The 24,875-nt window shown below is 37.5% G+C and overlaps 1 protein-coding gene across 6 annotated transcripts in view; it reads left to right on the top strand.

Moving 5' to 3' along the window:
• Positions 1-24,875, top strand: part of sfl (N-deacetylase and N-sulfotransferase sfl) — a 953,010-nt gene that overhangs the window by 638,691 nt on the left and 289,444 nt on the right. For all 6 annotated transcript variants that reach the window (XM_069818157.1, XM_069818158.1, XM_069818159.1 and 3 more), the window contains one exon: positions 17,761-17,824. The gene's annotated coding sequence lies outside the window, so the exon portion shown is untranslated. The remainder of the gene's footprint in view (positions 1-17,760; positions 17,825-24,875) is intronic.

The raw sequence follows: 24,875 nt of genomic DNA, 5'->3' as shown, positions 1-24,875 counted from the left end.
GTATTCCCCTCGTTCTCCTAGTGTTCTCCTTTTCTCCTAGTATTCCCCTCGTTCTCCTAGTGTTCTCGTTTTCTCCTAGTATTCCCCTCGTTCTCCTAGTGTTCTCCTTTTCTCCTAGTATTCCCCTCGTTCTCCTAGTGTTCTCCTTTTCTCCTAGTATTCCCCTCGTTCTCCTAGTGTTCTCCTTTCCTCCTAGTATTCCCCTCGTTCTCCTAGTGTTCTCCTTTTCTCCTAGTATTCCCCCCGTTCTCCTAGTGTTCTCCTTTTCTCCTAGTATTCCCCTCCTTCTCCTAGTGTTCTCCTTTTCTCCTAGAATTCCCATCGTTCTCCTAGTGTTCTCCTTTTCTCCTAGTATTCCCCTCGTTCTCCTAGTGTTCTCCTTTTCTCCTAGTATTCCCCTCGTTCTCCTAGTGTTCTCCTGTTCTCCTAGTATTCCCCTCGTTCTTCTAAAGTTCTCCTTTTCTCCTAGTATTCCCCTCGTTCTCCTAGTGTTCTCCTTTTCTCCTAGTATTCCCCTCGTTCTTCTAGTGTTCTCATTTTCTCCTAGTATTCCCCTCGTTCTCCTAGTGTTCTCCTTTTCTCCTAGTATTTCCCTCGTTCTCATAGTGTTCTTTCTCCTTTTCTCCTAGTATTCCCCTCGTTCTCCTAGTGTTCTCCTTTTCTCCTAGTATTCCCCTCGTTCTCCTAGTGTTCTCCTTTTCTCCTAGTATTCCCCTCGTTCTCCTAGTATTCCCCTCGTTCTCCTAGTGTTCTCCTGTTCTCCTAGTATTCCCCTCGTTCTTCTAAAGTTTTCCTTTTCTCCTAGTATTCTCCTCGTTCTCCTAGTGTTCTCCTTTTCTCCTAGTATTCCCCTCGTTCTTCTAGTGTTCTCATTTTCTCCTAGTATTCCCCTCGTTCTCCTAGTGTTCTCCTTTTCTCCTAGTATTTCCCTCGTTCTCATAGTGTTCTTTCTCCTTTTCTCCTAGTATTCCCCTCGTTCTCCTAGTGTTCTCCTTTCCTCCTAGTATTCCCACCGTTCTCCTAGTGTTCTCCTTTTCTCCTAGTATTCCCCCCGTTCTCCTAGTGTTCTCCTTTTCTCCTAGTATTCCCCTCGTTCTTCTAAAGTTCTCCTTTTCTCCTAGTATCACCCTCGTTCTCCTAGTGTTCTCCTTTTGTCCTAGTATTCCCCTCGTTCTTCTAGTATTCTCCTTTTCTCCTAGTATTCCCCTCCTTCTCCTAGTGTTCTCCTTTTCTCCTGGTATTCCCCTCGTTCTCCTAGTGTTCTCCTTTTTTCCTATTATTCCCCTCGTTCTCCTAGTGTTCTCCTTTTCTCCTAGTATTCCCCTCGTTCTCCTAGTGTTCTCCTTTTCTCCTAGTATTCCCCTCGTTTACCTAGTGTTCTCCTTTTCTCCTATTATTTCCCTCGTTCTCATAGTGTTCTCCTTTTCTCCTAGTATTCCCCTCGTTCTCCTAGTGTTCTCCTTTTCTCCTAGTATTCCCCTCGTTCTCCTAGTGTTCTCCTTTTCTCCTAGTATTCCCATCATTCTCTCCTAGTATTCCCATCATTCTCCTAGTGTTCTCCTTTTCTCCTAGTATTCCCCTCGTTCTCCTAATGTTCTCCTTTTCTCCTAGTATTCCCCTCGTTCTCCTAGTATTCCCCTCGTTCTCCTAGTGTTCTCCTTTTCTCCTAGTATTCCCCTCGTTCTCCTAGTGTTCTCCTTTTCTCCTAGTATTTCCCTCGTTCTCATAGTGTTCTCCTTTTCTCCTAGTATTCCCCTCGTTCTCCTAGTGTTCTCCTTTTCTCCTAGTATTCCCCTCGTTCTCCTAGTGTTCTCCTTTTCTCCTAGTATTCCCCCCGTTCTCCTAGTGTTCTCCTTTTCTCCTAGTATCCCCCTCGTTCTCCTAGTGTTCTCCTTTTCTCCTAGTATTCCCCTCGTTCTTCTAGTGTTCCTCGTGTGTTCCCCTCGTTCTCCTTGCATTGCGCTCGTTCTCCTTCTATTCCGCTTATTTTCATTGTATCCCCCCTAGTTCGCCTTACTTTCCTCTCGTTTTTCTTGTGTTCCCTTCGTATTCCTTGTGCTCTCCTTGTTCTTGTGTTCCCCATGTTCTCCTTGTATTCCCCACGTTCTCCTTGTGATCCAGTTGTTCTCCTTGTGTTCCCCTCATTCTCCTTATATTCCCCTCGTTCTACTTGTGCTCCCCTTGTATTTCTGTGTTCTCCTCGTTCTAATTGTGATCCCTTGTTCACCTTGCGTCCCCTTGTTCTCCTTGTGTTCCTCTTCTCTTTATGCTCTTCTTGTTCGTGTGTTCCCCTCGTTCATCTTGTGTGCCCCCTTTTCTCCTTGTATTCCACTTCTTCTTGTTCATTGTCATCGTGGTCATCAATCTTTCCTCTCAGAAACTGAACTTTTTGGCCCATCAGACATCACTGTTATGACTTTTATGAGAATGTTTCAATCAACACAAGGCATTTACATGTAGAAGGCCTCGCTGGTCATATGGTTAATTTAGTCGCTTAACACGATGCAAAATAAGGAACGAATTCATTTGCTTTTAAATGGATGCTAATCTCTACTTTCCCTTTTTGAAATCGGGGCCAAGTCCGCTTGGCTTGCAGTTCAAAATTCTAACTCTTGCACCAAAGAGGAGGAACATATTATTATTATTATTATTATTATTATTATTATTATTATTATTATTATTATTATTATTATTGTTGTTGTTGTTGTTGTTGTTGTTGTTATTATTATTAGTGTTATTATTATTATTATTATTATTATTATTAGTGTTAGTATTATTATTATTATTATTATTATTATTATTGATGTATTTTCTATATATGAAAGTAACTTTTTTAATTTCTTCATTATTTAAAATTTCATTATGTGCTACCTAGGATTTGCAAAACTTGTACAAAAACTAACATTAGTCAAAGTAATGGGAGAATAAGAAAGAAGAAAAAGAAGTTATACGAGATCGTTTATAAATTGCTATAGCATAATGTTTGAAGTTATAATTAATAATAAAATTAACATTACATTCGTCATTTAGTTTTAATTTGATGTATTGTTAACTTGATGCAACGTTAGCCAAACGGTTGGAGCATCGCCTTTCCACAACTGATACTTCCACTAAAATTCCAGCGAGACTTTGTAAGTAGAATTTGTCGGAAAGAAGACGGCGTTTGGAGTAAATTTCTGCTCGTTACTTACATTCCTTCCGTCATAATATTTCACCTTTGCTGGTCATAATCATCTACGCCAGCGGTCGGCAAATGTAGTACATTTAGTATAAATAGAACGCGACATCTGAACCCTGCTGGCAGGGTTGGTTCACGTTTAGCATAGAGGTGAATGAGCTAGGTAGGTTTGCTGCGATCACTGTAGAACGGCTGAAGGTATGAAATGCCGACCACTGGATTAGGCAATTCAAGTCTACTTTCACATGGAGCACTTATGTAAAAAACAGTTTTGGCGTTTTTTCTCTACAGTAAGACGCTTCAGTAAAATGGTCACTTAGGGACGCACCATTGAGGACAAACTTAGATATTTTATTTTTTTTTATTCACCCCAGATTCTGGGTTCTATTTTCAGCAGGGAAGAGGAAATCTCGATCTCATTGAGACAGTCTGTGCATGTGTAGGCCTATTTGTGTATAATGATCTGCAGACGTTATTAAAAGTTGGTGACGCATCAGAAAGCCAAAAGAAATAGAAGTACTCCGAAGAAATATGCCCCACAACCTCATTGCCTACCACAAGTGTCACATGATCGCCCTGTATCTGTTTTCAGGGCATTGATAATAGCGTCCTATTGAAGTACGTAGGGTAGCGCACTATATAAACAGTCGGGGCGAATGCATCCCAATACATGCAATTCGCTAGTCTTTTGTTCTGTTGTTGTGTGCCGGTCCGCGGTGACGGTGTTGCCTGGCAACTCGCGCTGTGCACGTGGCTTCTAGACAATCACAAAGCATTGTCGGCTCATGCACTATTGATCGCGCCACAAACCGAATCACTATCGTAAGGCTTCCATCCTGCGTGCGTGGCTGCATCACTTCGCGCTTCTTGCAGGAGGCGCCAAGTTCTTCCAGTGCACAGGATTGTTGTCTTGATTCCGAACGCACGCGGGCCGGCCTGAAAGCTGTCAGTGGAATTGGTGATAGCAAGATGGTGTTTGGCTACATTGGTTCGAGGATTCGCTATGTGATTACCTGACATTCGCCTTACAGCTGGGGAAAGCCTAGTGGAATTTGAATACATGCCCTAGCGCAGACTCGGTCCTCGAGTCCAATTGCTATGCCGCGATTTCTTTTCTTTCTGTCTATGCCAAGTCACTTGGGGACATATTCATAGACATTACGCTAGCCCACGCTACAAGTGTGCTAAACTAGCCCCGGTTATAGCCTGGTTAATTTTACGGGATTCATAGACGCCGGTTGTTCAGTGGCTACGTTAGTCTACGTATTACCTTTGGAAAATGTTACACGACGTTGGAAATGTTACTGCGCAAGTGCAGAGTGGCAGTTGTCATGCTCAGACGCAAGCGATTCTGGATCGTTTCTGTTTATTTGTGAGGTTATTGACGACATTAAACTACAATAAACTATTTGTTTTTTCTTATGTGGTAATAAAAGCAAGAAATATACATGGAAGCGTGCGGGTAATTCGACTACACAAGAAAAAATGTCCAAAATGTAAATATAAATGTTATAATATTATACGTAATATTTTTAGGTTAGGCCTAGACCTAGCTGTTAGGAAATATTGGATTTCAAAGAATGAATTATTCTAATTCAGTATATTTATTTACTTTTAGTTGAAGAAATAACTAAAAACAACTGGTGGAGGATGTCCTGCTCCCGAAATTAATGACGCAAGCAACAACATAATATATAGCCCTAATTATATCAGAACAATTGTTTAATAAAAGGAAAATATTGAGGAGAACCTTTCGATATTAAATTTTCATCACGAATAATGTATAGGCCTAATTATATCAGAACAATTACAAAACTCAGAGAAAACAGTAGGCTAAAAATTCTTAATAAGAGGGAAATATTGAGGACAACCTTCCGATATTTTAATTTTCATCACGACATAATGTATAGGCCTATTTATATCAGAACAATTACAAAACTCAGAGAAAACAGTAGGCTAAAAAATTCTTAATAAGAGGGAAATATTGAGGACAACCTTCCGATATTTTAATTTTCATCACGACATAATGTATAGGCCTATTTATATCAGAACAATTACAAAACTCAGAGAAAACAGTAGGCTAAAAAAATTCTTAATAAGAGGGAAATATTGAGGAGAACCTTCCGATATTTTAATTTTCATCACGACATAATGTATAGGCCTATTTATATCAGAACAATTACAAAACGCAGAGAAAACAGTAGGCGAAAAAATTCTTAATAAGAGGGAAATATTGAGGAGAACCTTCCGATATTTTAATTTTCATCACGACATAATGTATAGGCCTAATTACATCAGAACAATTACAAAACTCAGAGAGCCCAATACGCTAAAAAATGCTTAATAAGAGGGAAATATTGAGAAGAACCTTCCGATATTACATTTTTATCACTACATCCAGCGTAATAACGGATTGTAGTTAGAAATTGTGTCTTAATTGAAATTAGTAACTGCGATCATCTTCGTTTTCATATAGGTTTCTAAAATTAACATCATGAGACGTTCTAAATACGTTAATTTTGTAAGGTATATTGTCATCCGTCACATTTCACGAATTCGACGAAGAAAAGCCACGTTATAAACTTCATAGCGAGCCATGTTGCAGAGTTAGCCCACCTTTTAAACTACCCTACTGGCGGAGGCTAAAATTTAGCCGGCCAAACCCTGCTTAACACGCGTACTATCGCTAACACTGGTTTTTGAATACGAAAAACGTTAGTTCGCTGATCACCCACAGGAAATAGCTATTTAGCCCGCTCTAAGAATGTCTATGAATACGGCCCTACATTTTCTGCATACTTAAAGTCATTCTAATGTGGCATATCTGGATTGACAGCGTCATGTATTCCGGTACACGGTAAATTCGTCTCGTTCTTTAGTCGTACACACAACGAAACAACTACGTCTACTATCCCTACTAGCGTCGTGCATTATAGGCGCTATGGTCGGTTCAAGTTTTTCGAGTATGGCGAAGTTCGATATTCGCCGAAGTTTACTTAACAGGTAATCATGTTTGTTCAGCCTTGTTATGAACATATTCTCTCTCCTCCACTCCCATCCCTTCATGTTTTAACCATTTAAGGATTTTGACACACATCTTGCGGTTAGTTTTTGATGTGGAATAAGACTGATTTTGTAATATCTTGATTGCCTCTCTCATGTTCGAACATTGCAGGACACTAATCCTTGCCCTTACCATGCACGTGCGGCCTGACTCGCCTGAATTATGTATTCTGGTTTTCAGCAATGTTCATGCTAGAGTAACAACTGAGCTATTATCAAAGATTAGAATTCGTTTGCAATATATGCCAACATTTCAGTGGTGCAGCGGCACGCCACTACTTATAGGAATTGCTATCTCTGTGTCTTGTATAGTACCCTAGATCATATTACATACCTAAATTGCTCGGCCTTATAGGCTTTGACGGTAACAACTTTTGTCAGGTTTACTATGCTGCCATCTAGTTGTTACGTAAGGAGTCACGTCATAACTCCCATTTGAATTGCATTAGCGACTTTACTGACATCTCGTGTTCGTTTACGGCAGACAGGTGGCTTCCTGGCGGTTGTTCTCTTCAAAGTGCTACCGATTTTGACACAGAGATGAGCTATCTGTTATGTATATGATCTAGGATAGTATCTAGCAGTGGGAGGAGGATGAAATAGTGAATGTAAACACACAAATCATAACGGCATTAAGGTAATAAATTGTACAACAGATAATTTCCATAGTTTTATTTTATGTGACATTCTTGCTACTCCTATAGCAAACTAGTGTTTGTAATTATTATTACTAGCCTACTACTTTTTCCTTTCAACGTTTCCAAAATCGTAAGAATGGTCTCGAAAAGCACTACTATATCTGCTTAGTTGTAACCCATTCTTAACGGATAGTCTATACGTGGTATTTTTCAAACACGTGGTTCTTTGGTACTACTTAACATGTAATAATAATAATAATAATAATAATAATAATAATAATAATAATAATAATGGTTTATTTTAACTGGCAGAGTTAAGGCCATTCGGCCTTCTCTTCCACTCAACCAGTATGATAGAAAATTACTACATGTAGAGCGGTGCTTGGAAGGACAGGCGAAGACCGAGCCGATATGATTACTTAGTTTTCATGTTTTCACTAATAATGACGATGTGAGGCCTAGGGTTCACCAGAGATTACCTGACATTCGCCTTATGGTTGGGAAAACCTCGCAAAATCCCCAACATTTTATCACATAGTGATGTGCTGAATAGACACTTAGGTGTGCGTATTTTTTAGTTCCCGTCTCTCACTTTCGACTATCTGGCAAGTGTTACTTTAACACGCTGGAGCTCCGCAGCCCCAGCGTTACTGGGATTACATACTTCCTCCTACGTCAGTTGAGGTAACTGCCCTGATTCCGTCATTAATTGGGTTCGCAAGAGTCTACAGTATGTTTGTAAGAAATCTTTGGAAACATCTTTATAGTGTTTTAAAAACAATATTGTTAAGCCCGTAGCCAAATGGTTAACCGCTTTGCCTTTCACCGTGGAATTTGTGGTGAACAAGGCGGGTACTGAAGGGTTTTTCGGGGTTCTCTTGTTTCTCTTCACGATATCATCACCACAATCACCCTTCGCTCTACGAGATTCCGAGCCAGGCCTCCAGAGCAAGTAAAAGGACTTGAAGTATGAACAAGCTGCACACAGGGTGCGAATTAAGATTTCTGATGAGGAGGGAATAAAATCCTAGATAGAGAATACCATACATAAAATTATTGTTATTCTCATTCGATACGCCCCAACGCTTGGTCGCACTGAGTTGCTTGCCTTGCATCTTGATCATAATAATAATTATATCCATGAGCATACTTAAGAGGCGAGTGGAGCCGCGGGCGTAATGTGAACTATCGCGATGCGGTATTACGAACGCAGGAGCAGTAGCGCCACGGCTCCGGGCTGCAGGACTCCACTGGCCTCGGTCGAATAATAATTCCTAAGTTATTGATTGTTGTCAGCTTTTCGGTGTTGATAATACACCAATATTATTTTCTTTGCTTACTTTATCATTTATAAAGTATAATCGTATTAAAACAATTATATTTTGTGAAGGGGGTAGAAGTTATCCCTGGCACGGATGTTAATACGAATTTATGAGAGGGGATAACTTTCTAACAGGGGAGAAATCTCCCCATCTTTCCCGTTAATTCACACCCTGGCTGTACATAATACATTATGCTTAACAAAAAGAATTAACCGAAAACAATAAGCGCAAATATGACACTACAACGATCTCCATTGGAATAATTTTTCTTAGACGATGTATCATGAAAACTACCTGCTGATTTTCAATGTGCATTCTTTATTAGACAACAGCCCTTGATCATATTGATTTTAATCCTGTGAGGAATGAATGAATGTTCCCTCTGATATTGAAGTCTCCTCACTCTCAATCCAGCGTTTCAGAAAGGAAGTAGGCCTATAATACAACTAACGAAGCACGAAACTCACAAACTAAATAGAAGCAGGAGAAGCTGACAGTCGGCTTGAGCTTAGTTGTTGAAAGTTAAACCATTTCAATTGTTGTAACGGGATCCACGTGACGTGCAGTAGATTGAAGAGGCGAGAACAATCACAAAAGAACAAATGAGCATGGGTTCCCTAGCAATGTGGTTATATTTTTACACAATGCAATCTTTATTTCTATATTGTAATACTAGTATAAACATACAAATTATGCTCTTCAAGTATTTAATATGCTGAAATGTGCACAATAAAAACTTGCATAGTAATCACAAAGAACGAGAAAAGAGTTAATGCTCTGTATGCATATAATTATATTTAGGTAACAAAAGCATGCAAATAATACATGTAAAATCCGAAGCCTAGTCAGAAATACACAGATATATGATGCTCTTGAAGTTAAACACGCTACATCTTTGCAAATAGGCTATGCTGAAATATGCACATGAAAACTTAAATAATAATTACGAATAACGAGAAATGAGTTAATGCTCTGCATGCATATCATTATGTTTAGGAGAAAAACCATGCAAATATATAAAATCCACAACGTAATCAGAAATATGCAAATATATCTATGGTACTCGGTAAAAAGGGCATGTCATAAATTGGAATTTTTCAGTAGAGCAAAGGTAAAGTTTGAAATGAGAAACCAATATCTTATGAGGAGCTGGAAATCTGTCACTCTACATCAATATGGAAGAGGATATACATATGTCCTCTATACCATCTGAAGAAGTAGGCTTAACTACATTTTTCTATTCACATAGAGGTAATAACTCTCAAAATCACACATTTCTTACTTACGCCCGTTTTTAGCGCCTATCATAAGTATGCTCTTCAATTATAAACATACTGCATCGTTACAAATATGCTCAAAATAAGTATGCATATTAAAACATTATATCTTCTTTTCTTGTCCATGGCGCTACAGCCCATGAAGGGCCAGGACCAACCAGCCGGCTGCTGGCCTCACGTTCACATGCCGAAGCAGAGGTGAACGATCATCCAACCAATATGGCGGTATCGTGTGATTAGCATGATGATCCCCTCAGCCGTTATAGCTGGTTTGCGAAACCGGATTTTCGCTACCTATCGTAGCTTCCCAAGTGCATCACGATGCTGGATGGGCACCAGTCCCATACACTGGCCGAAATTTCATGAGAAAATTTCTTTCCCCATAAGGACTCAAACCAGCGCGCATTCCGTAAAGCGAGTCCTAGGCAAGATGCCTTAGACCGCGACGCCACGGCGAGGGAGATTAGAACATTATATAGTATTTCCAAACAAGGAGAAATGAGTTAATGCTCTATGCCTGTCATGTTTAGGGAAAAAACATGTAAATATGAAAAATCCTAAGTCTACATTATTACCAATACCATAATCACTACCACATTCTACTATTGTTTTATGAGAATTAAATACAGTAGGTCTATATGCAGTTTTTTGTGAGAACCTAACCTGATTTATTCGTTCTTACTCTTAGGTATTTTTATTTAACGTCTCTTTTATAGTACAAACTCTGTTCAGAGCCCATAAGATGATATGGCCAGCCACTGATTGAGACGCTTCTAGTGGGTCCAGTCAGCAATCTTCAAGGCTGAGAACAGGTCTGGGCTCAGTAAAAAGTCGGAACTCAATCGGAGCGCTTGGAACGCGCTCCTTATCTCGAACACTGCGACTCCGCCAGGTGTCAACACTCATAACAATGTGAGCTCTATATTCAGTACAGGGTGACTGTCTGGGAATGATTCTCTTGCTCCTATCAGAAATGTCGTAGTTCGTATGACTTTGTATCTTTGTGTGTTGCTGAAATCGTCTTGATGCTGGCACGATTTTCCAGTCGCCGATGCCGATTCTAATAGAAGTTGTGTTACAATAATGACGTTAGGAATTTCCTTGTTATTTGCGTATCACAATAAAACTGCTCCATTCTTGCTTTGTCATCTTGTTTCAATGCGTACGGTATATCGATGTGGTCATTAAAATTTAACGTTTTATTTAAATAAAGAATTATTTTATATTTATTTATCATTCATTGTTACGTTTCTCGTCCTAATCATCATGATCACCTTCATATTGTCGTCGTCATCATCATCATCATCATCATGATCATCATCATATTGTCAAAACAATAAACGAAGTTGCATTGCCACTCCTATGTGTTCACAGATGTGTGTTGATCGTGGCAAAGCATGGATATCCTGCAATAAATTTGTCTTGATTTGATACACCGAGGAGATAAAAAACAAAACAGTTTCTTCAAATTACACGTAGACCCTCCTCTCATTACACATGTTACGCATTGAAGTAACCTCTATATTAAGAAAGGTTTATCGCATTCTTAATCATCCCAGTTTGGCAGAACAAAGAATCTTTAAATGCCAGAATTTTCTGCTTGCTCTCCTCTTGCTCTAACTCCTAACTAAGGAATCTGCAATATACTATAATAACGACGAGTGCCATCCTCAACAACTGAAACGATTCCTACTCCTGCTTCGAACTTCAACTAGCCTATTAGTTATCGGAATGTTCGTAATGCTAGAAACTCCAAACGTATATCCTAATCCACATTTGATGTTCCTGATAATACATTTATGCTTACTCTGAGGCGATCATTTTTGTGGTCATTGGATTATACTGTTTAATTTGACTATTACACTTTTACTACGTCATACTACTTTTGACCAGTAAAACGGTACGAAAGGATATGTTTCAACCAATCATGGCTGTTTATTGCTGCAATTTTATAATTTCCCTAGCATTTGTTTATTTTTATTATCTCCTTAGCATTTGTTTCTTTGTTTGCCAACATTTCAAACTGCAAATTATTTACGGTACGGTAATAGAAAACATGCTTTGTGATCGTCATTTGCTTACCGCAACTGAAAATAGCTGCTCCGTTCAAACGTTTTGGTGAAGCTAACATTAGTGAAATAAAATTTTAGTAAGTCAATATTTTATTGTATTAGAGTACTTTATTCCTTCTAATATTTATATACTTCTTGTAATCGTGTACTAACAGTCAAATCCCAGTCGAGTTTTGATTTTCTCTAGCCCCTTATGGAGGTGGAGCCCCGTGCTTTCATGGTCTCGGCAATAGAATTAATTATATGATATGGTCAGCACCACGCTCCTAGCGCCTTTTACCTCCAGGAAAGATGAGGCACTCAATAAATCAATTCAAGATGTAAATAGATGCTTAGAACCGACGACTTTGAGTAATTCAGCATTTATTTTATTTAATTTTACTTTTTGCATTTGGCATAAGATCTTGAAATATTGTGATCTCGTGCTGTTAGTAGAACAAAATATGTATTTGTATTATAACATCATATTCCGTGCGCACGTACCTTGAATGAAATGGCTCGTTGAACTTGAGTGTGAATAAGTACCACCCATTAGCTATGAAAAACAAGTGCGCCTAGATTTCATATAATGAGTACCAGCATTCTTGTTTCCGATATTTACGGCAACATGTTAAAAACCTTGCCTCTCTCCATTCCATTTTCAATAGATTCCTTTTTTTTTTTTTTCAGACTACTTCCAAACACACATACTTTTATTGTTAATTTCTCATACAATTCACCCAAGTAAAATTTGTGTATAATATTGACCTCTATCATTCTATACAGATTTAGAATAGAAAACGAAATGGTTCAATAATGTTCCGAACACCCTCAAATAGATCTATATGTGAAATGTCATGCAAATACCTTTACCTTTCATATGTAATTATTAAGAAGTAATCATATTTTATCTCGAGTGAATGTATGCACTAATAAACATATCAACAGTGATATTTCCCTAATCTTACTAGGATTCCGTAAACTCCATATTGTTATGCTGCTTCATTTTTATTCTCGTATTTAGGCGTATATTGCCACTTTTTTCCTTATAGCCACCAGCATAGCTCAGGCGGCAGACGCGTTTGCCTGCTGATCCGGAGTTGTGCTTGGGTGTGGATTCGATTTCCGCTTTAGCTGATTAAATGTTGGGGTTTTTCCGAGGTTTCTCCCAACCATAAGGCGAATGTCAGGTAATGTCTGGTGAATCCTCGGCCTCATATCATCAAAATACCATTTTACTATCCTCAATTTCATCGACGCTAAATAACCACCCAACAATTTTTTTCTTCATACGGTTCTTGATTTCAGTTGATCTTAACTATAATCTTATCTCATTTTCTGCCTTCCTGTATGGAGTTGTTTTTTTCCTACAATTTTGATATTAGGCTATACTATTACGATTACCATTTGCTCTTTTAGCATCGTGATTTCATTCCTGTCTTCCTATTTTTTTATTTGTTGTAAATATCTTCTCACAACAGCGTATAATTTTATGATGTCATCGTTAAAAGTTTTAGCGATCCACGTTATTTCTATTTGATCCTGCTCAGAATTTCGATCATTGACGTCCAGATATAAGCCAATGACATGAAGATTCATTCAATTCTGTATTAGTTTATCTGTCCAAAATTGTTAATAGAACATACAGACAGACTGTATTTTGGTTTTCATTGTCTTATCATTTTTTCTGTAATTCAGCGCATCCAACTGTCAATATATCGGACTTAAGCTTCAATTCTTGGTAAGAAATTGGAGATGTATTGTGATATTTTATCACTTTTTGTGTAGGCCTATAAATCATATATTCTTCCTGTGTTCTTGCGCTGCCTGGTACCATACCTACCGCAAGGCCAGGAGTCTCGCTGTTTGTCAATGCGTAGTACTGGTTCATGGCCATTGCAAAATTGAGGAAGGAACGGACCGAAAGGACACAGTTCTTGAAGTAAATGAGTATTATGATTTTAATAAGACAATGACGAATGGTGATATTACCTCTTTCTTCTGATTAAACATTTCTAACAGGTCATTATAGTCATCATCATCATCATTCTTTATGAATTTAGATTAGGTTGTCTTTTCGACGACAAATGACTAGTGTATCAAACGTTTCAGAGATCGCCATTGTCTCCTTTCCTGCTTTCGGCCTCTAGTTCAAAATCCGTAAAGCAGTGGTGACCAAAACTCGAGCTGCAGTGATTACATGGGGCAGACAGCCTATGAAGTAAGGAGACAGAGGAAAGATACTTGACATGAAAACTACAACCAGTGGCGGTTCCTGTACTAACATCTTGATCAATCCCGCGGATAAAAATCTCAAGCTTTGCTGTATCAGTAATGTCACTGCTGTCATCAAGAGCCAGCGAATAATATACGATTTTCTTGCTTCCTTTTTTAACCTTCCTCTTGAATATAATCAGGAATTTTGTAAATTCTTCTCTCGATACTTGGCCCAGAAATTCGTAGTTTTTCAAAATTAAAAACTTCTTATGGACAAGTTATTTAAGCTATTTTACTCTTTTGAGAAATTCTGTTCTATTAAAAGGCTTCAGAGCACGATATATTTCCAACCCCATAAGGTAGCTGACTTCGTTACATTTATTTATCTCACCTTTTTCTTTCTGGCTATGATTTAAGACATGTCAGTTCCTGGCGTTTAACATTTCGATGGCACATAATATTAAATCAGTTTTTCTACAATATTATTATTAAATGAATAACTAATAAAAGATTAAGAAGATTAAAGATTAAGAAAATCAAAATTGAGATAAAACCTAATAATTTTATCCTTCTAGGAAGAAGATCTAAAAATATCAGTATTCATGCACGTACAGAAGAATTATAGAAACACATACTTAGTGGTAAGTAATGATAATAATAATAATAATAATAATAATAATAATAATAATAATAATGCATTATTCAGCGTGGAAATTAATGTTTCTATATACTCCTAATTGAACCGTTGAGCAAAATAAACATATTACGTTTTGTCCGACAGAACAACAAAAAAGTTCTTCTTTTCATTCTTTACGAAACCATCTCTTACTACTTGTAGAGATAGAGTTTGTAGAGCAACATGATACCGCCACTGCTTGCCTTGAATGAAAAACACAGCAATGTACAGGAAACTCACGACACCTGCTTTGGTCACCGCTGCCGTAAAGGTACATTTGTGACTGGAGAAGGTTTATGTCTTCTTCATAAAACATTTCTGTGACATGCTGGATAGTCCAGTGATGGGGCTGTCACATAGAAGTCTTCTGACCAAATTCTGAAATGGCATTTTAGCCATTTATGCTGTTACATTTATCCTGTTGTGTTTTGGGCTTCATAAACATCCTAGAAAACTGACCCATTGCAGTTATAGCCATTATGGATTATTCACGGAAGATACTGTGTGTTTCGTAGAAAGACCAAAGAGTTGTTGTTAATCGTATGTTTTCTACCTAAAGTGTTGAAATTGTTTACGTGGGACGAGTTGTAATGACTTTAAATTCTTCACACTTGAGTGTATATCATAGTTAATATGACAACAAAATGAGGCTGGGTTTGCAGTGCGGAGAAACGTGTAATTATCCATCGTAATTTTCACTAGGATATAACCTGAAGCTGCTTCCTGTGGCTCATGTTAACTTGACAACATACCCACAGTGTTTTCATACGTAAGCGCACTTAATCCTGTACATACCATTTCTCCCAAATGATACAGTCTTATAAATAGAAGTTTTAAAAACAATATCTCCTCCACTTCCTCCTCCAGGTTAATCTAAGTTGATCTTATGGTATTTAAGCCTACTAATTTAGCCATTTTTGGAGTAACGGTCAGCTCGTCTGGCCGCGAAACCAGGTGGCCTGGGTTCGAATCTCATCGGGGAAAGTTACCTGGTTGAGGTTTTTTCCGGGGTTTTCCCTCAACCCAATACGAGCAAATGCTGGGTAACTTTCGGTGCTGGACCCCGGACTCATTTCACCGGCATTATCACCTTCATTTCATTCAGACGCTAAATAACCCAGATGTTGATACAGCGTCGTAAAATAACCCAATAAAATTTAGCCATTTTGTAGCTTGTGTATAGGAATTAAATAGACAGCTCATAAGCAAATATAGTTCCAATGAATGACCCTTTATTCGGTTTCAAAAAACAGTGTCGAAGATATTTGCATCTGGCTTTGTCCAATTAAGGGCATTGAAGACGTTATTGTCCTATATATTGCATCATTAGTCATAGTCATGACTTGTAAATGTACTTCCAGGCAGTGACCTGTCAATATGTCTGTTACCATGTATATGCTGCTTCCATTGTAAAGGTAATGAATTGAAGATTTCAAACCATAGACCTCGATGGAGGAATTGAAACTTTGTTAAAGTTAGTTACATATTTACCTGTTAAACACTTTATCCATAATCTTCCCATTATCGCATTATCACTTAATACTAAAGCGCAACTTCACTTAATTCTGGATGGTATAGACCTACTTGTATTTTTTTTTTTTTTTTTGACACGTACTGCATTTCAAACGATATCATGATCAAGTTCAATATGTAGATGAAATTATTGGGGATCATCAGTGGGGTTTTAGGCATAATAGATCGACTATTGATCAGATTTTTTGTATTCGACAGATGTTGGAGAAAAAATGGGAGTATAAGGGTACAGTACATCAATTATTCATGGGTTTCAAAAAGGCATATGACTCGGTTAAGAGAGAAGTTTTATATGTTATTCTTATTGAACTTAGTATTCTGAAGAAACTAGTTCGATTAATTAAAATGTGTCTCAGTGAAACTTACAGCAGAGTCCATATAGGCCAGTTTCTATCTGATGCGTTTCCAATTCACTGCGGGCTAAAGAATGGAGATGCACTATCACCTTTACATTTTTAACTTCGCTCTAGAATATGCCATTAGGAAAGTTCAGGATAACAGAGAAGGTTTGGAATTGAACGGGTTACATCAGCTTCTTGACTATGCGGATGACGTGAATATATTAGGAGAAAATCCACGAAAACGATGAATCCCGAAAAGACAAAGTAAATGATTATGTCTCATGACCAGAATATTGTACGAAATGGAAATATAAAAATAGAAGATTTATCCTTCGAAGAGGTGGAAAAATTCAAATATCTTTCAGCAACAGTAACACATATGAATGACACTCGGGAGGATATTAAACGCAGAATAAATATGGGAAATGCCTGTTATTATTCGGTTGAGAAGCTTTTGTTATCTAGTCTGCTGTCAAAAAATCTGAAAGTTAGAATTTATAAAACAGTTATATTGTCGGTTGTCCTGTATGGTTGTGAAACTTGGACTCTCACTTTGAGATAGGAACAGAGATTAAGGGTCTTTGAGAACAAGGTGCTTAGGAAAATATTTGGGGCTAAGAGGGATGAAGCTATGGGAGAATGGAGAAAGTTACAAAACACAGAACTGCACGCTTTGTATTCTTCACCTGACATAATTAGGAACATTAAATCCAGGCGTTTGAGATGGGCAGGACATGTAGAACATATGGGCGAATCCAGAAATGCATATAGAGTGTTAGTTGGGAGGCCGGAGGGAAAAAGACCTTTGGGAAGGACGAGACGTAGATGGGAGGATAATATTAAAATGGATTTGAGGGAGGTGGGATATGATGATAGAGACTGGATTAATCTTGCACAGGATAGGGACCGATGGTGGGCTTATGTGAGGGCGGCAATAAACCTACGGGTTCCTTAAAAGCCGTTTGTATGTAGGTATATATGTATCATGATCCAAGTGATGTACGGTACAGTAGTTTCATAATCAATTCAACACTGAAGATTATGGCAAAGAATTAGATGAAATTATGGAAATAAGTTTTTATGGTGTAGGAAACTGGTTAGGTACAAACAAGTCCAGTTGAGGGCCGGCTTTATCCATATAAAATTACGACAAGGGTAGCTATGGTTTGAATTCGTCTGTGTGGGACACTAAAATACTGTATATAGGTCAGTGAATGAATAAAAAGGAAATACGAGTGCTACGTTTGGGATTTCCACCCCCCCCCCCCGTTATTCTCTGTAACTCAAAAAGATACCCACCACGACGAACTAGAATGTAGCTCTATCTGCATATAGCTTTGCTTCTCATTGGTCTCTAAAGAAAATGTAAGACTGACGCGAAAATTCCCTGTGTTTCCCTTCGTCATTAAATAGTAGAGAAGTAGAGAATGGCTAGAATGCAATATGGTTTGTTCTCTGTTTCAGCTGAAGGCGGTTCAATTGTCCTGTACTGTATTTTTCTCCAGTGATTGATTCTGCATCCGAATTCGTAAGTGCAAAAAAGTACTTTATTAGAGACAGAAACTCACTGTAGTGAATGACATGTTCTGCCTATCTGTGTGTACTTCTATATGTCTTTCTATATATTGATATTTCTGTGTATCTTGCTTTATATGTTACTGTGTATCTGTTACTGTCTGTGTGTGTGTTTTCTGTGTAGGCCTATTGGTCTGTTTATCTTTCTGTTACGTCGATGCATAAATTTGTAGCGTTTTTATTCATCCAAAATTATTTTACATAAACAAATGCATAAAATAATCAATTATATACAGGATGAACCGTAAGTAATGTCATTAATTTCAGGCTGTTATTCTTTGAGATTTTTCAAACAAATACGTTTAATACAATTTTGCCTTGTGTTTGGTTACTCTTCGAGATAAAAATTGTTTTGTATGAAACATTTCATAGTGTGTTTTGGGAAAGCCATTAATTTAATTCCCAATATGGTCAGCCAGTTTAAGAGATCAGTGTATTATGACAGTAAATGCTTGAAATAATTTGGCTTTGTCCTTTAAATGTGCAGAAATTTGATTCGAAGAAATGTAACTTTCTTTCTGCAAAGGAAATTTACAATGTTGCAATGTCCGAATCAAGCCAAGAACACAAACTGTCTTGTCTTGACACAAGACAATAGAAACAGGAATTCAACAGTAGTAAAAGCGGCATACTTAACTTATATATCCAAAAATCCTACAAACACGATATTACCACAGATATTGAAGCGTATATAAACCAATTTTAAAAAATGCTATGACATTAAATGTAAAATGACAAATTCCAAAATAATTTTTTACAAATGCCTTATTGTCATGAAAAACAAAAACCACGAACTTATGCAGCGTCCTCTTAGGCCTATATGCTGTATGTTATTGTATATCTGTGTATCTGTACCTAATTATATCTATATATGTCTTTCTATGTATTAGTTCGTCTGTTTTTCTTCCTACATATGAGCCGTTGAGAGCAGAAGAGGTGCAAGTCAAAAATGGGTAATGAGAGTTAAAATAAACATTCTGTAAATTACAGCGCAAAGTAGCAATCAATATTGAATTTATTTAAACTATTAGTAGTCAGTGGATAGTACGAAGGACATATTACTTCTACTTTGCGCTGTATTTTACGGAATTTTTACTTTAAACCTCATTACCAATTTTGACTTACACCACTTCTGCTCTGAACGGCTCATATGTCTCTGTTTTTTATGGCTGTCTATTTATAGGATTGTATTTTTTTATTGGGTTATTTTACGACGCTGTATCAACATCTAGGTTATTTAGCGTCTGAATGAAATGAAGGTGATAATGCCGGTGAAATGAGTCCGGGGTCCAGCACCGAAAGTTACCCAGCATTTGCTCGTATTGGGTTGAGGGAAAACCCCAGAAAAACCTCAACCACGTAACTTGCACCGACCGGGATTCGAACCCGGGCTACCTGATTTCGCGGCCAGACGCCCTGACCGTTACTCCACAGGTGTGGACTATATGATTGTATCTTTAGTACACGGTAAAATGGGCATAAGTCATAATTTGCAAGTTTTGAATAGAGCAAAAGTGAAGTTTGAAATGAGGACTAATATCATTATGATGGGCTGGAAGTCTGAAGCTGTGCATCATTATGGAAAAGAATAGACATGCGCTTTATGTCATCTGAATAAGTAGGCCTACATATTTTGCATCCACATGCAGGTCATAACTACCTACTCAAAACAAAAAATGTCTGACTTACGCCGTTTTTACCGCACACCATAGATATCTACGTCTTTGTTCTTTCTATCTGCATATATGTTAATCAGGTAGAGATAAAACACAGATAACAGACATTATGTCTCTCTCTATGTCTTTCCGTCTTTTTTCTTAGGTTAGATTAAATTAATTTAGTAAATTGATTAGCATTTTATAATGAACATGCCTCCATGAATTTACACTGAAGATATTTTTACAACTGCAGATATATATGTTCTTGAATCATGAAACTTCATGGACTAGATTTGATTGGATTATTTTATTATGCCGCACGCTATAAATCTGAAAGTTCGCATCTCTTACTAGTTCCTTTTCCAAGAAAAGCATGTAAATATTTTTATCGCACAGGAGTGAAATTTAATGATTTTATTTGAAAAATCTCATTTTTATATTTTTACAGTAAAAAATTATTTCGTCTTTCGTAAATCGAAATATGTTAAAATTATTGTTTTGTCGCCATTTTTAAAGCTCTAGCAGCCATTTTAAAAGGCTGTGTGCAGGCATTTAAATGTCCAGCACGCCCACTTACTGTTTATAATTCTCAAGTGTCCTTTTTTTTTTTTTTGTACGATTTTTCTGATATTTTATATAAAAAACCGCGTAGATGTGTGTTCAGGGCTAACTTCATTCCAGTCGTTGCAGGATCATAATGAATGTATGAATGATATCTCGAATTTGTTTGTCAGAACAATGTTTATATTCATAATTTTTTTTTCTCACTCTCGTTTCCCTGATTTTCGGAGGCGTAGAAATAGAATACAACAAATAATTTTATAATCCTTCATGATGTGGTATTTTGTAAGGATTTCTACTGTATTTCTACTGTATTTGTCTTGAACGAAAATTATAGTATTTTTTATGAGTTGTTTAGCTTCCTGTTTCCCACATATGCTCGTGTTTACAAACAGAAGTTTGAATTTGTGATTGTGGATTACTTGATATTATAGCGTTGTTTATAGTTCGTTAGTTACTTTAGTCATTAGTTATTATTATTATTATTATTATTATTATTATTATTATTATTATTATTATCATTAGTGAACATGGAAAGACCCAAGGGACTTAGATCTAGTTATAGACAGCCAAAGAAGCGCCCTTCTAAGAAAAGTGCAGCAGCAAAAATTGCAGCAAGTAAAAGGAAGATTGCAAAACGAAATTCGAGTAATGACGAACTCCAAGTTGACTGCAGTTTACCAATAAATGAATCTGTGTGCGATTCTAGTGAAAAGAAAGTTACAGCTAGTGAGAGGAAATTGTCTGCATTTGTTACTGCTAATTCTAATCCCAACACTGAGAATGCAGATTATTCTCATTATACTTTAGTGCATTATAGTGTATGGCAAAACTTACTGAAGGGCTTATTATGTAGCTATTGTCATAGTGCATCTGTACAAATGCAATTTAGAGAGCATTTTGGTTATGCATCAAAATTGGTGGCAAAGTGTGAGGAGTGTGGGTTTATATGTGGTAGTACATATTCTTCACCAAGAGTAGACAACATATATTCACACAGACCAGCATTTCAAGGAAATAAGATAATGGTGGAGTCATTTTCCTCCATAGGGAACAATTCTCTATTTGTATGGGAATGAATGTTATGGGGTCAAGAACTTTTACAACCCATTTGAGTGCTGTGTGTGCTAACAACAATACAGTGAAAAAAGACGTGCTGCAGTTAGCTACAAATTTTGTGAGACACACAAGAAAATTGACACTTCTCTAGTGGGGCAGGAAGTGATAAATATATCTGTGTCATATGATGGTACTTGGCACAAACGAGGTCACACATCAAATTATGGTGTTGGTATTGTAATTGATGTGTTGACTGGCGTTGCATTAGACTATGTAGTATTGTCAAAATATTGTGCGATGTGTGAGAATACTGCAAAAGAATTAGACATAAATAGCCCTGAATATGCTATATGGCATGAATGTCATGTCAGTTCAGGTGAGTGCCAGAAGAACTACTCTGCCTCTTCCAATGCAATGGAGAAAGATGCTGCTGAAATAATGTGGAGCAGATCTGTCGCAGAGAGAGGATTCAGATATACAACAATTGTGTCTGATGGTGATGCAAAAACACATGCACACTTAAATGATATCAAAGTATATGGTCCAAATACCCGCATAGCAAAGGAAGAGTGTGTAAACTATGTTTCTAAGAGGCTTGGAACTGCTCTCAGGAATCTAGTGAAAGAGTGGAAAGTAAAAAAGGTAACTTTGGGCGGACGTAAAGCTGGAAGTCTAAAAGAGTCTACAATAAAAAGACTGACCAGTTATTATAGAAATGCAATAACTGACAATGTCCCTGATGTTGAGAAAATGAAATTAGCCATATATGCCACCATCAGTCATTACATGTCTACTGATGACAACCCTCAACATGGGAAATGTCCACGAGGTGAAACGTCGTGGTGCTTTTACAACAGGCAGCGAGCACAAGGTAAGACTCCAGATAGTCACACTAAAATGAAAGTCACACTGACACCTCAAGTGGTAAGTAAACTTATGCCAGTGTACCAGAAGCTTGCATCAGATGCTTTGCTCCAACGATGTGCAACAGGTAGAACTCAGAATGCTAATGAGAGCATTCACAGTGTTATTTGGAAGAAGTGCCCTAAGGAAATATTTATTTCAAAAAAGAAGTTAGAGTTGGCACTAGTTAGAAGTATTGCAGAATTCAATATGGGATGCACGAAAACAATTGAAGTTCTCCATGGAATAGATGCAGCAAAAACAACAGTAGATATTAGTCTACGACGTGACAAGAACCGTCTTCGACAAAGCAGGAAAAGGAGCACACTGCATGAAAGATCCACCAGAAAGAGGGCCAGAATTATGAAGATCTCTTCTGAGGAGGTGAAAAAGAAGAAGGAAGGTCTCACTTATGGTGCTGGACTGTTCTAGACCAAAGGTTGGTGACTATAATCTTTGAATTGATTTTTTCACGAAAAAATTTTACAACGCCTTGCCATATATTAAAAGTTCCTTGCGGAACAATTTTCATGCAATTCCATTGAAACTTTGTGAGACTAACGAGGACAGTTGTAAAAACCAAAGTGGGTTAGCATTTTATTGTAAGTGCATATTTTGTATATATTTTAGATGTCAGAATTTGAAAAATTATAGATTTTGTGAAAGAAAATGAAATGAGGATTAAAAAAATATTTCTAACAAACTAAATTACTGTCAACAAAATGCTAACTAATTATTGTTTTATACATATAAACTATGTGCTAACCAATTATCAGAACTAAATTAAAAAAACTGTTCCGCAAGGGGCATTTATAGTATCGGTTATTAAAAAATAACAAAAATGTGTATAACTCTGAAATGAATTAAGTTAGGAATACAAAATTTTGTACAGAACCTATTGGCAGTGGCATATATGTGTGGTTAAAATTTGAAAATAATTGGTATAAAAATGAAAAAGTTACAATTTTCACTCCTGTGTCCCCTTAAAATTTCATCGGGCACCGGTCAACCCACGAACCTCGAATCTAGTGGCAGACATGATCACTAATATTGGCGACCTTTCGTTTTAGTCATAGGTTTTTAATAATCCAATTTTTGAAGTGTTACATTAACCTTGCCGTAAATGTTTCCTGTGTCTATACAATCATCTCAATAGATGGAAAATTGGAAAGAGGTCGAAGATTGACGTACCTTCACTTGTCAGTGCGTGACGTTACATTATTGTGCGTAATTCGAGTCGATTATCCTGCGAGAATAAACAAACCACTGCTTCTAGATCTCTAATTATCGTCACGCAACAGTTCTGAAGTCAATCGCACACCGTTGCTATGGCGACCTGCCTGAATCGGTAATCGATTGTTGCTCGCTTTCAATGGAACGCGTAAAATACTTCGGTATTTGCCTGTTTTCGGAATCGCGTCATTGGTCTGGTTAGTAGAATACGTTCCGAAATTATTGAGCAAAGTTCAGAAAAGAATGATATGAATTTCATTTTCTGTTCAGACATCCTTTTTGTCTTACCTTAGAAGTCTCCCGATAATAATCTGTCTTTAGCACTCTTCAGTTAACAAACCCTATTTGCCGCAAGATACGTTACAGTGCTGATTGAAACTGTCACGCACTAGATCAAGAGAATGTCGAAGTGTAGTGGTACGAGAATGGTGGCAGGAGAAGGAATTTTTCCTAAGAAAACTTGCCTCAATACATCTTTTGCCATATACCTCACTTCAGTTACCTGGAATTAGAATCCAGTCGTAAAGTCGACGCTTTACAAAATGAAATAAAAAAAAGGAATGAATTCTGTGGCCGGGAAATATTTTTCTTCACAAATGCCAATAAAGTAGCCTTTTGGAACTATGTAGGCCTATATTGCAGGTGGTTTCCATAAGTTGTCTAAAAGGTATAAAAAAAAAGGTAAAGGTAGCCCCGTCACATGCCATGAAGGCGCTTGGGGGGCATGGAGGTAGAGCCCCATGCTTTCCATGACCTCGGCACTAGAATGAGGTGGTGTGGTCGGCACCACGCTCTGACCGCCTTTTACCCCAGGGAAAGACCCGGTACTCAATTTTATAGGAGGCTGAGTGAACCTCGGGGCCGTTCTGAAAGTTTGGCAACGAGAAAAAATCCTGTGACCACCTGGGATCGAACTCCGGACCTTCCAGTCCGTAGCCAGCTGCTCTACCAACTGAGGTACCCGGCCGCCGTCTAAAAGGTATAATTATAATTATATTATCAGTTACGAAAGAATATTGTTATTACAGCAGAAAGACACATTTTAATGTAAATCGAGTAAATTCGTTCCAATATACTTTTTATTTGATGTCGCCGCTACTCAAAATTTGGTGGCTATCTTGGACACTCTAACCAATATCAAGTGCTAATTTATTCTACTATCCTCCACTAGGACTCATTGAAGTCTTAGTAACTACAACATTTATTTTATTCTGTCCAATAAGGATGAGTGTCTTGCATTTGGCCTCTGTTGTCTCAAACGTGATCTTGTGTCATGCGGGCCACATGATCAAAGGAATCCAACTACTCTGAAATCTATAATTTTGTTTCACAAGTATTAGAACGGAACGGATAAAAAATTCGGTCCTTTAAGGTAAAACTATATAGACTGGGCACATCTTTTGTAATCATGTAACCTTCACTATTTGTTTTTATTTTAGAGGCATTTTAGCAGAAAATTTCTAACTATAATTTGCTGTGTTATTCCTTGTAAATAGGATTTTGCCGGCTGTCACGAATGAAGAAAACTAACAAAAAGAAAAGTGTTAGAGTCTGTTACCAACAAATCGTTTTTCTCAAATTTAAGGCAAA

The sequence above is a fragment of the Periplaneta americana genome, chromosome 2 (assembly GCF_040183065.1).
Source record: "Periplaneta americana isolate PAMFEO1 chromosome 2, P.americana_PAMFEO1_priV1, whole genome shotgun sequence".
Taxonomy (NCBI): Eukaryota; Metazoa; Arthropoda; class Insecta; order Blattodea; family Blattidae; genus Periplaneta; species Periplaneta americana.
This window is presented reverse-complemented; position numbering and strand designations above follow the sequence as displayed.